Genomic DNA, 12,347 nt, shown 5'->3' with positions numbered 1-12,347 from the left:
GAGCCAGGGGCAGAGGAGGAGGCAGAAAGGAGGGAGGGGACAGGGAGACAAACTACAAGTGGACAGACAGGCAGGGCCTGGCGTCCTGGAGCTCAGAGGGGACAGGAGCCCACCCACAGGGACAGCCCAACTCTGTCTTGTCTTTTTGCAAAATGCTCAAGCTCAAAGCCCGGCTGAGGCTGCTTTAAATTAGATGCTGCCTCAGCGGGTCCCTCTGGAGTTGATGGAAATCTAATTAGCCAGGCAGCCCGGCACAAATGTCCTAATTTCCCTGACGCTGGGGGACGCGAGTGTCTCTTTGCTGCCGGGGTTCCCGGCCTCAGCCTGGCCTTTGCACTCTGCTTGTTTTCCAGGATGATGCCTATCAGCAACCCTAACTGTTTTTTCAGAAACGGCTAATTAATTAGGCTCAGCCTCTTGAAAGGCACTTAAAATACTAACAACTTGCTAAAAAAGAGCAGGACTTGAAAGCAAAGCCAGGGCCCAAAGTGCCCACCAGGGTGAGGGGTCTGCTGCCTCCCTGCGGGGAAGCCCTGGCGGAGACCCTTGCTCTGCTGCTGACAGAGTCCAGGACGCGAGCGCCGAGCCCATGCACCAGTGACACGCCCCGGCACGGGTGAGCCCAGAGAGCCCGGAACAGAGGCCGCAGCAAGACCCCGGGAGTCCAGCCTCCCCCGGAACAGAGGCCGCAGCAAGACCCCGGGAGTCCAGCCTCCCCCGGAACAGAGGCCGCAGCAAGACCCCGGGAGTCCAGCCTCCCCCACCCCTCCAGCCCCGCTCTGGGCCCCAGGAGGCTGACCTCCATGGATGTCCCAGCTCTCTGTCTCTGGCTTCTGGGTGGGTGTGGCCAATGGAGTGGTCCGGGACACGGAGGTGGGAAGGGAGTGGGCCCTCCCTATCAGGTCTGGGGGTCAGGGGCCTTACATCTGCTTGTCCCTGTCCTCAGCGCCAGGCTCACCCCATCCCCTGCCCCTTGTCAGACCTCCTTCTTTGACCCTCCCCAGGGGTCCAGCTCACTTGTTTGTCAGTGACCTCATCACAGACAAGTTCTCAGCCCTCCCATGGGGCGGTCGGTGCTTCAGACGCTGGAAATACAGCAGCGGACACCGTGGTGGACTTCCCGGTATGTCCTCTGTGAGACTGAACAGTCGGGATGCGGGGCCTCCAGGAGCTCTGTGAGCCCATGCTCGGGTGCACACGACAGAAGTGCTCCGCTGACGCCCACCCCTTTCACTCAGCTCTTGGTTCAGTCATCGCCAATCAACTGAGCCTTTGTGAAGAGAAGGCTTCCTGCCCTCTTCATCTTCCACAGACACGCTCTTCTTCCTTAAGCCCAGACATACACAGACACAGTGAACGCACACACAAAGACGCACACCAGTGTGCACACCACTCTTGAATCCACAGGTTCTATAAACATCTAGAAACGATATCTGAAAGGGCACTGTTATATGCACTGGTCTGTCTGTGGTGGTTACGGTGATGGTGATTCCTCCTTCCGAGGATGGTGCGGCTGTGGCCAGAGGCACCCAGGGGAGATTAGGTGGCGGACACTTCGATGACCATTTACACTTTATGAGTACTTATTTTGAGTGTGTATTTGGAAAAATTAAATTTGTATATCAAGCCCATGATTTCACAGATATTTTTGCTTAGGTCAAAGGCTAAAACAGGTATTTAAATCAATTCGTTTATTTAACCTAAAGAAAAATATGACGGGTGAAGGTTGGGCTTCCCCAGAAGTAGATCCCGAAGCAGGAATGGGAGGCGTCCCAGCGTGGTGCTGAGTTACTTCAAACTGGGTGGCTTTAAGTAACAAGGGTTCATTCCGTCTCCGTTCTGGAGTTGGACGCCTGAAAGCAAAGCTCTGGGCAGGGCTGGCTCCCGCGGAGGCTCTGGGAGGGGCTTGCTTTCTTCCTGGTCCCTTGCAGTTTCTGGTGGCTCCAGGCCTTCCTTGGTGTCCCCGGCTTGCGGCCGCATCACTCCAATCTCTGCCTCTGTTTTCCATGGCGTTTTTCTCCACATCTCCCTGTCTCAGCTTCTCCATCTCTTATGAGGGCACCCTTCATGGGATTTGAGGCCCGCCCTAATCCATGATCCTTACCCTAATTACATCTGCAAAGACCTTATTCCAAATAAGGCCACATTCTGTGGTTCTGGGTGGACATATTTGGGGGGCCCTGTTCATCCTACTTCAGGAGGGAAAGTTGTTTATTTTGGAGGTGACTCTGAGAGCACACCAGCAGGTGAGTGTGAGGTGAAACGCCCAGTGACCAGGGCGGCCATCAGGCAGGCCACTGCCAGGCTTCTGGGCTCAGCCTCGCCAGGTCCTCAGCTGCCCAGGGCTGTCTCACCCAGGACCCGCCTGGAGACTGCTCCGGGGGCATCAAGTCCCCGGCATGTCAGCCCACCCTGGCCAGAAACAGCCTGGTTAAGGGGCACAGGGCTATGGAGTCGGGATGCCCAGGAAGGGGAGCACCAGCGGGCTCCATGGACAAGGAGAGTCCAGCCTTGAAGATGGGGGTGTGAACCGCACAGTCACAGTCTCAAAGGCACAGAGCTTTGAAAGCAAGGTAGTAGCTCCTCAAGCCCTCTGGGCACACCCAGCCAGGGTTTGTGTGTGGAGTTAATAGGGGGCAGTTCCAGGAGCACACTGGAGGGGCCGGGGAAGCCGGGGAGGCCAGGGCAGTGGGAGGGCTGGGCAGCCGGGGCCCAACCCCAGTGGGGACTGAGAGGCCTCGTGGCTGCTGCCTCAGAACCACCTCTGAAGGGCGGGAAGCCTGGGCTCTCCCTGTCCCCCACAAATCAGGGCTGGGGTGCAGCTGGGGGATGTGGAGTGAGGCTGGTGAGAGGTGCCCGAGGGGAGAAGGGCCCCGGTCCAGCAGCTTTCCCTGATCAACCAAGGGGGATCTATTTTGTTTGTAAAAAGCTGATTATCATAGATAAGTGTGTCTAATTAGTCTCATTTGCTGACACAGAAGCCTTTAATTGCAAGTTGAATAATTAGACATATCTGCATATGTAAATGATACAGTTATACCCTATGTCAGTCTTTAACGTGATTCCTCCAGAGACAAATAATTCTATTTCAGGAGAGAATATGAGATATTAATTTACATAGACAAATAACTTTATTTAGAACCAGCAACTCTCGTGTTTGTTTACATAAAGTAATAACTCAAGAAATGGGAACGATCGATGTTGCAGAAACATCTGGAGGCTCCTAACCTACAGGGGAGTTCCTGGCAGACTCCCACGGGGGCTGGGTCTTCCTCTGCCCTCCTGGGGCCCCAGTCCTGCTCCCACGTGGACAGCAGCTCTGGGCCTGGGGGTAGGCTGGGGCCCAGGCCATGGGGTCTCCCTCCCCTCTTTCCCCTCCACCCTCTCTCATGCCATGCTTCCTCCTCTGCCCCTTGTCCTCACTGGGTGGCAGGATGGGTGAGATGCAACTGGCCCAGTGCATGTGGGTGTCCCCTCCCCATGGCTGTGCCCTACATGCTGGCAGAGCTGCCAGGGGCTGCTTGGAGCAGGAGCGGCTGGAGCTTGGGTCCTGATTCAGGCAGTGCTACAGCCAGCTCCCTGCCAGGCCCTGGGTCAGCTGTCCGCCTCCCCAGTGAGCGTCATGCTCAGCAGCCTCAGGACAGGGCTGGGGGGCTGGCTGGGGCTGCCTGCCTCTGTCGGGCCCCCGGCCTCCACTCTGGCTGAGTACATCGTCTCTTCTGTGAGCTGGGCAGGGCAGCCGCTGGCGACCCCTGGCATCCTCCGGGTCTAACTGGCGGGGACATGGCTGCGAAAGCATTTGGAGGCCTGACCTGGGAGGACGAACGAGGGGCCAGCTGAGGGCGTCCCAGGCAGAGCCAGGCTTTCGGTGCCCAAGGTGCCCGGGGCACAGGGTGGCCTGGCCGCTCCCACACCCCTTCCCCCTTCCCTGGGCCCGTGGTCACATGGGTTTCGTTGGGAGGCAGAGCGTGAGGAATTTGGCTCTGGTGGAATGAGGACGGCTGCACTCCCTGCTTTGCAGAGGGCCCGCACAGCAGCCCGTCACCGTGGCAACCGGCTCCGTGATGCTGGCAGGAGCTGACATCGTCCCAATTCGCCCCTGTGGTCCCTTTTGGTCCCCCTCCCCTCGCCCACCAGGAGCCGCTGTGGGTCGAGTTGGCCAGCAGAGGGCAGCAGAGGGCTGGCTGCTGGCGGGGCTGGCGGGGCTGGCGGGGCTGGCGGGGCCGGCAGCGGACGCCACACTTTGGGGTCTCCAGGCCCCCCAAGTCTTCTGGGGAAAGCAGCAGACAGGCGACAGCCACTGGGATGGGGAGGCGCCATCACTACTGCAACCACTGAGGGTAGCCCTTGGCCCGTCTGGGGGCATTTCATCTTTGGCAGAGCTGAGGGGTCCAGGACGTGGGCCTCTAAGGACAAGGTCTCCAGCCCACGGCCCCCAGTGCTACCGTGACCGCGGCCAGCTCGGCCCCGCCTGCACTCCCAGGTTCTCACTCATGCAGTCACTCACTCATTCACTCACTCATTCACTCATTCACACTCATTTGTTCACTCATTCCTTCACTCATTCATTTACACACTCATTTGTTCACTTATTCATTCACATACTTTTTTGTTCACTTATTGTTTCTTTCACTCATTCATCACACACACTCATTTGTTCACTCACTCATTTCCTTATTCACTCATTCATACACACATTTGTTCACTCACTCATTCCTTTTATTTATTCATTCACACACTCATTTTTTCACTCACCCATTCATTCACACACACTCATTTGTACACATTCACACACAATCATTTGTTTACTCATTCACTCACTCACACACATTCACTCATTCATGCACACACTCACTGATTCATACACACACTCATTTGTTCACTCACTCTTTTGTTCACTCATTCACTCATATACATTCATTCATTCATGCACACACACTGATTCATACACACAATTGTTCACTCACTCATTTCTTCGCTCACTCATTCACTCACACATTCATTCACACACTCATTTGATCACTCATTCATTCACACACTCATTTGTTCACTCATTCCTTCACTCATTCACACACTCATTTGTTCACTCACTCATTCCTTCACTCACTTATTCACATACACACATTCGCTCACTCGTTCATTCACTCATTCACACACACTCATTTGTTCACTCATTCAATCATTTATTCACACACTCATTTGTTTACTCACTCATTTGTTCACCCACTCATTCCTTTAGTCACTTATTCATTCACACACTCATTTGCTCACTCATTCATTCACACACATGCACTCACTTGTTCACTCATCCACACACATTCATTAATTTACACACACTCATTTGTTCACTCAGTTACTCCTTTGTACATAGGGAAAGAGTAAGGTACCTTTCCCTCCTGTTCAGCTGCTGCCAGAAGCAGTGTCCAGTTCTCCTGGTCTAAGCAGGACTCAAGGTCCTGCAGCAGCTCAACAACCCCTGGAGCTGCAGCGTCTCCTTTGTTCTCTCTGAAGGGGGCATGCCTTGGCCCCAACATGCTTGTCCTTCATTTTTAGAAGTTTCTTCCCCCTCTCCTGGCTAATCTCATATATTAACTACCAATATAAGACAAAATACTTCTGTGACTTTCTTTCCAATTCAAGAAATCCATCTGGTGAGAAGAGAAAAAAATGCAAGAAGAGAAGAGGCAATGCCGCACCCCAAACCCTGTCAGTCACTCACACTGAGAACATTTTCACGAGGCGTTAATGGGTGATGTTTGAATGCTGGTCGCCAGCACAGATCGGAGCAAAGCTCTCGTAAAACTCTATTAAAGTCGTGGATCCAGCTGAGACACAGGGCTGGGAAACAAAGTTAACTGTCCTCCCTCCTGAGCGGCTTGTGGTTCAGGAAACACGCCCCAAGCCCCTCCCTCGGGGATCTGATGGGTGAGAGGGAAGCACATTTGGATACAGCTTCAAGAGAGAGGGCCGACTGCTTTGTGCGTACACATGTGTGTGGATTGCCCTGTGTGCACCAGCTCTGTGAGTGCCTGCATGGGAGTGTGCACACATGTACATACACCTGTGCTCTGTGTGCATGTGTGTGTGTGTGCATGCGTGTGCATCCTCAAACACACCACACCAGCAGGCCCCTGGCATTGCCTCCCTACGGTGCTTATGCTGAAGTCTTCGGACTCCAAGCCCCTTTTCTGCACCAGCAGGGCCCTGGCTGTGGTCAGCATGGCCTGTTGGTGGCCTTGGACTTCCTCTGTTGGCAGATGGCTCGAGGCCCCCAGTCCAGGGCCACAGGCAACTTCCCCCTTTCCCAGGTGGTGGGGCCCTGCAGGCTTGACCAGCCCCAGGCTCCAGAGTGCACAGAGGTGGCTGTCCACAGAGCGCGGGAGGCACGGGAGGGTGTGCTGGTGCCTGCTGGTCATCCAGCTCCTCACCCATTAAGGAGCCTGCTTGACCCTTTGGGAGGCCGCAGGGGCTGGCGAAGGCCCTTCAGCTGTGGCTCAAGTGGGCTGGGCACCACTGCAGGAGGAGCCTCCTCCAGATGGGAGGAGGTAGGAGGTACCTCCTCCAGGATCACCCCCAGCTCCTTAGCGCCAGCGAACAGACACGGCAGACACATGCAGGAACAAGCACATGTCCCAGGCTGCACCATCTGTGTCTTTCTTTCCCTTTTTGGGGTCCTTGCGTTTCACCCTGACCTGGTTCTGGATTCAGCTTTTAAGGGCACATTGATTGGCAGCCAGGCCACTGTGAGTGCTGGCTCTGAATGTCCTTTGTTTTGTTTTGTTTTGTTTTTTGAGATGGAATCTCTCTCTGTCATCCAGCCTGGAGTGCAGTGGCATGATCTTCGCTCACCGCAACCTCTGTCTCCCGGGTTTGAGCAATTCTCGTGCCTTAGCCACCCTGGTAGCTGGGATTACAGGTGTGCACCACCATGCCCAGCTAGTTTTTTGTATTTGTAGTAGAGACGGGTTTTCACCGTGTTGGCCAGGCTGCTCTGGAACTCTTGGCCTCAAGTGATCTGCCTACCTCAGCCTCCCACAGTGCTGGGATTATAGGTGTGAGCCACTGCGCCCCAGCTTCCAAGTGTCCTTGACAGTGGCCACAGCATAGCCTCCAGCCGAGGGGCCAGGGCTGATCGCGAGGGCCTGCAGTCATTCCTCCACCTTCAGTGCCCTGCCTGGGCACCCCTGTGCAGCCACCACGTGGGGAAGGCACTTGGCCTCTTCCCCCATCTGCAGACTCAGCCAACTTCTGGGGCTCCCTTGGCAGTTGGGGCTAACTCAGTGGGTCAGGTGGACCCAGGCTGTGCGTGCAGCCCCCGAGAGGGGCAGGCAGGGGCGCAGAGGCCCCCTTGGCTCAGCTTTGTTCTGCCTGCGGCTCTGGTTGGTTTGTGATGTCTTTGGTTCCATCTCTTGCCCCCTTGTGACCCCATTGTCTGCCTGGCTGGGGGCTCCCTTGTTGGAGTGTGGGGCGAGCCCCCACCCATGCCGGGAAGAGGAGAAGGCCAAGCTCTAAGCCCCACTCAGCTCCTCGTCCTCTGAGGGGTCCTGGCCCTAAGAGGGCTCGGCGGGGTCACGCAAAGCTCACAATGGCTATGGGTCCTCAGCAGGTGGGACAAACGGGCTGTTTTCCGATGGTGTTTGGCAGAAAGTGGGAGTCAAAGCTTAGAAAAGCCCGGACAGAAATGGTTCCCTGAGGCTGGTGGGAGAGTTGTACTCGGGATATTAAAACAGCGAAGTTGGTCCTGGCCAATTATCAGCCAGCTGGCCTTGCTCCGGTGCCCAGAGCTCACGGGGTGAGTCACCATCTGCGGCTGAACATCCCTGTTCAGTGAGGGAGACAGATCCTGCCCTGTTCCCTCCTCCCAGCTGTTTGTGGCTTCCCTCCTCAGCCTGCCTGGGAAGCTGTTTCAGAACCTTCCAGTCCCCTCCTGGCTGGCCCTGGGGCTCTGTGGAAGTCCTGCTTCCCCCAGCAGTGCCTGGCCCTTTGTCCCCGACCCAGGAAAAGGTGAAGTGAGGGTACTTCCTGTGCATGACACCCCCTCTTCCCTTCTCCCAGCCTCCTGCCTCCGGGCTCTGGCAAGAACGAGGGCCTGAGCTGCAGGAGAAGAGCTTCCTTGAGCAGGAAGAAGCCCTGGCCCAGGGCAGGGTGCCCGGAAGGCGGGAGGATCCCAGCCCGAGCCACAGCCCACCAGATGGGTGAGGACCTTCATCACAAGAAAGATCAGAGAGTTGCCCTCTGAAGCCTTCGCAGTGGCCCTGACACAGGCTACCAGGGATCTGTCACTCAAGGGAAGGCCCTGGGGGTGGGAGGCTCTGGCAGGGGGTGACCACAGTGGATCCGTCACTCAAGGGAAGGCCCTGGGTGGGGGGATGTGGCGGACCTCCTGGCACTCCCTGGCCCCTCCTCTGGCGCCTAGCACCTTCCAGCGCTTTTCCCAAGAGGAAGGGAGAGCCTGGTTTCCTTACTAAGCCCTCTGTGTCCTGTCTGTGTCCATGTCCTGTCTGTGTTCGTGTCCTGTCTGTGTTCGTGTCCTGTCCGTGTCTGTGTCCTGTCTGTGTTCATGTCCTGTCCACGTCTGTGTCCTGTCTGTGTTCGTGTCCTGTCCGTGTCTGCGTCCTGTCTGTGTTCGTGTCCTGTCCGTGTCTGTGTCCTGTCTGTGTTCATGTCCTGTCCATGTCCGTGTCTTGTCCGTATTCTTCTTCACCCTGATGTGCGGGGAGCTCTCTTGGCCTTTCCTTTACTGCAGCCTGAAAAGGAAAAAAGAGGAAAAAGCAGGCACATTTCTTGACCAGAAAAAATAAAAACAAAAGCCCCTTGTGCTCCGTGGGGGAGAGCATGAAGCCCCCGAGCGCCACTGCCCCCGGTCCCAGGAGGCTCGAGGCCGTCTCTGCTCAGAGAGCCGGGGGTGCTTGGCCCCACCCTGTCCCGCCTCCCAGCCACTTAGTATTTACGTGTACAGCTGGACCCCCAGGGGAGCCCCATCCTAAGCCCAACGGTACATTCGGGGCGTTTTAAAGAAGATAAGAAAGTAGCTCAGAGGTTTGCCAGGCTGCCTCATTCCTGGGGTTTTTAGTGTGGGCCTTGGAGCTGGTGGGCTTCAGTGTGGGGTTCCCGCAATTGGGCGCCCCTTGACGGCCCTGGCCCTTCCCCGTCACTCTCGGGTATAATTGGGAGTGTCCCTCAAGCTGGTTGGACTCAGGGCTGTAATACTTTTTTCTCCAAGTTTGTTTATTGTGGTAAAACACGCATAAGATTTTATCATCTTAGCCATTTTTAATGAACAGTTCAGTGACACTAACCATCACCACTGTCCGTCTCCAGAACACCTTTCACCTTCCCAAACCCGAGCTCTGTCCCCATTAAACAGCTCCCCATGCCTCCTCCCCCAGCCCCCAGCCTCCCCTTCCTACTTTCTGTCTCTACGAAGGTGGCAGCTCTGGGACTGCGTGTGAGTGGACACCTATAGTATTGTCCTCTGAGACTGGCTGATTTCATTAGCATGTCCTCAGGCTTCATCCCTGTTGTAGCCTCTGTCACAATTTCCCTCCTTTTTAAAGGCTGAATAATATGCCATTGTGTGGATAGACACATTCTGTCTATTCATTCGTCTCTCAGTGGATACGGTTGCTTCCATGTTTTAGCTATTATGAACGATGTTGCTGCAAACGTGGGTATAACATGGATATAAAGTGTCTCTTTGAGGCCCTGCTTTCAGTTCTTTTGGGGGTGCACTCAGCCGTGGAATGGCCGGATCACATGGTCATTCTGAGTTTTTTTTTTTTTTTTTTTTTGAGACAGAGTCTCACTCTGTCGCCCAGGCTGGAGTGCAGTGGTGTGATCTCAGCTCACTGCAACCTCCATCTCCTGGGTTCAAGTGATTCTTCTCCGTCAGCCTCCCCAATAGCTGGGATTACAGGTGCCAGCCACCACACCCAGCTAATTTTTCTATTTTTAGCAGAGACAGGGTTTCACCACGTTGGCCGGGCTGGTCTCGTACTCTTGACCTTGTGATCCGCCTGCCTTGGCCTCCCAAAGTGCTGGGATTACAGGCGTCAGCCACTGTGTCCGGCCCATTCTGAGTTTTTTGAGGGAGTGCCATCCTGTTTTCCACAGTGGTGGCCCCATTTTACATCCCCCCGAGCCGTGCACGGGTTCCAGTTCCTCCACATCCTCACCAACATTTCTTATTTTCCGCTTTTTCTCACAGTAGCCATCCCAGCGGGTGTCAGGCGCATCGCGCTGTGGTTCTGATTTGCATTTTCCTCATGGTTAGCGATGTTGTTTCACGTGCTTATTGGCCGTGTGTGTGTCTTTTTGGAGAAACACTTAGCCATGCATTTTTGAGTCGGGATTTTTGTTCTTGTTGAGTTTTAGGAGTTCTCTGTACATTTTGGATGTGCATTCCTTATCAGATATATGATTTGCAAATGCTTTCCCCTGTTCTCCGGGTTGCCTTTGACTCTGCTGAGATTGTCTGTTAAGGCTCATAATTTAAAGTTTTCCTGGAGTCCAGTGTGTCTGTTTTCCTTTTACTACCTGTGCCTCTGGTGTCATATCCAGGAAACCGTTGTCCACTCCAGGGTCATGAAGCTTTGCGAGGCTGTTCTACTTTCTTTCCAGGGAGCTGCACAGCCTGGGGTCTTCTCTGGGGCCACGGGCTCTGAGGGCCGAAGGCCACCTTCCCCGGGTGTTGGTGTGGACCTCGGCACGGCCTCCGCTGACCTGCATGGGCCGGGGTCCTGCAGGAGAACGGGCTCCATTTGCATCTGAGGGCCAGGATGCCTGCACTGGGGGTCACGCTGTGCCTTGGGCGGAGCCTCCAATCTCCGGGATGCCATTTTACCCTGAGGCCATCCGGCTTCGTGCCTCACGGGCATGGTATCGGCTTCCGTGTGGCCCTGAGAGCAGGGCAATCCGGGGGCAAGGCCAGGGAGTGGTGGGCGTGGCCTGCAGGGCGGAGCCAGGAGGAGAAGTGGGGTGGGGCTGGAGGCCACCCGGGCGCTGGCTGGTGGGCAGAGGCAGGAAGCCGCTGGCAGCTCAGTGCAGCACAGGGCTGATGTCAGGGGCGGCACCCAGCCAAGACCCAGGGAGCTGGGTGCTTTCAGCTTCTCTTTGCTGGTCAGCTGCTGTGAGGGCCTAAGCACCCCCTGTGGCATCCTGCTGAGACACCTAGGCCCCCCATGGCTTTCTGCTGGGACAGAGACAGATGCCAACCCTGAGCAGGCAGATGCCAACCCTGAGCAGACCCCTGAGGTCGCCTCCCATTCTCCTGGTACCAGGGCTGGGCAGGCAGGGTTCCGGCCTATGGCACTCAGGCTGGTGGTGTCAGAATGTGCTGCAGGTGCCCTGGACTCCTGCTCCCTGAGTGGTCATGACCCTGAGTACTCCTGAGAGATGGCTTTTCACACTCACTTCCGTGTGCCTTCTCCACACGTGGAGCTGCCTCCTGGTGCAGCCTGAGGCATTTTCTCATTGGTCTGTCCAGAAAAGTTTCTGGGTCAGATTCAGTTTTTAGAAGCAGAACCCACAGCATTCATCCTCTGCTCCGTCCACATGCGGCACCCACCCCAAAGAGGTGGCACAGCCTGGCGCCAGCCGCAGGGCTCAGCAGAGAGAGGGGAATTAAATAGCCACTGGCTGGGAAAGGACGTTTCAAGGGCGTACCATGCGGCCAATTCAATGGAAAACCAAACTGCAAGCAGGAATGTGCATCGGAACCAGCCGGGAGCCAGCAGGCGTTGCCGGAGCAGGGCGGTGGGAGGTGGCACTCCAGGCCTGGTGGCACTCCGGTTTGTCCTTCAGGTGCGTGAGGCCGCCTCTGCCATGGCTCTAGGCGCGTCCCTGCCAGTCGGGGCCCCAGCATAATCCCTCGTCCTGCAGACACAGCACCCGCCCCCGCCCCCCCCCCCCAGGAAGTACTGCATCCGGCTGCCTGGGCCGTGGTGCCCCTGGGTACAGGGACGTGGCGGGTGCGGAGGCCGTGCTCGGTGCCAGGCTCTGAGAGGTGACATTGCCTCACCTGGGTCTAGCTGCAGCCACCGAGGACGATGGAATGACTGTGGTGTCTTCCGGGACCCATTTGATTGTCTCTGGAGAATCAGCCGAGGCTGGTGCCGCCTTGGAGCAAAAACGGGAAATGAGACTCCACACCTTCTGCCAAGACTTTAATTCTCTTCCAAGCTTCAGAACTGAAATAATTGTAGAAGTCATTGTTCATCAGCTAGCTCTGTTTTCCACAGCTTAAAAATGTCCTAAATGGTTGTCAGAGTCAGGGTGCTAAAATAACAACGCAAACCGGGAGGAGGCCGGGATGCAGACAGAGAGGACCCAGCCTGAACCACGCACTG

The 12,347-nt window shown here is 55.9% G+C and overlaps 1 pseudogene; it reads left to right on the top strand.

Annotated features, from left to right (window-relative positions):
• Nucleotides 1–12,347, top strand: part of LOC105740664 — a 54,647-nt pseudogene that overhangs the window by 41,296 nt on the left and 1,004 nt on the right.

Source organism: Nomascus leucogenys, chromosome 13 (genome assembly GCF_006542625.1).
Source record: "Nomascus leucogenys isolate Asia chromosome 13, Asia_NLE_v1, whole genome shotgun sequence".
NCBI lineage: Eukaryota > Metazoa > Chordata > Mammalia > Primates > Hylobatidae > Nomascus > Nomascus leucogenys.
Note: the sequence above shows the minus strand (reverse complement) of the source record. Positions and strands in the feature narration are given on the sequence as shown.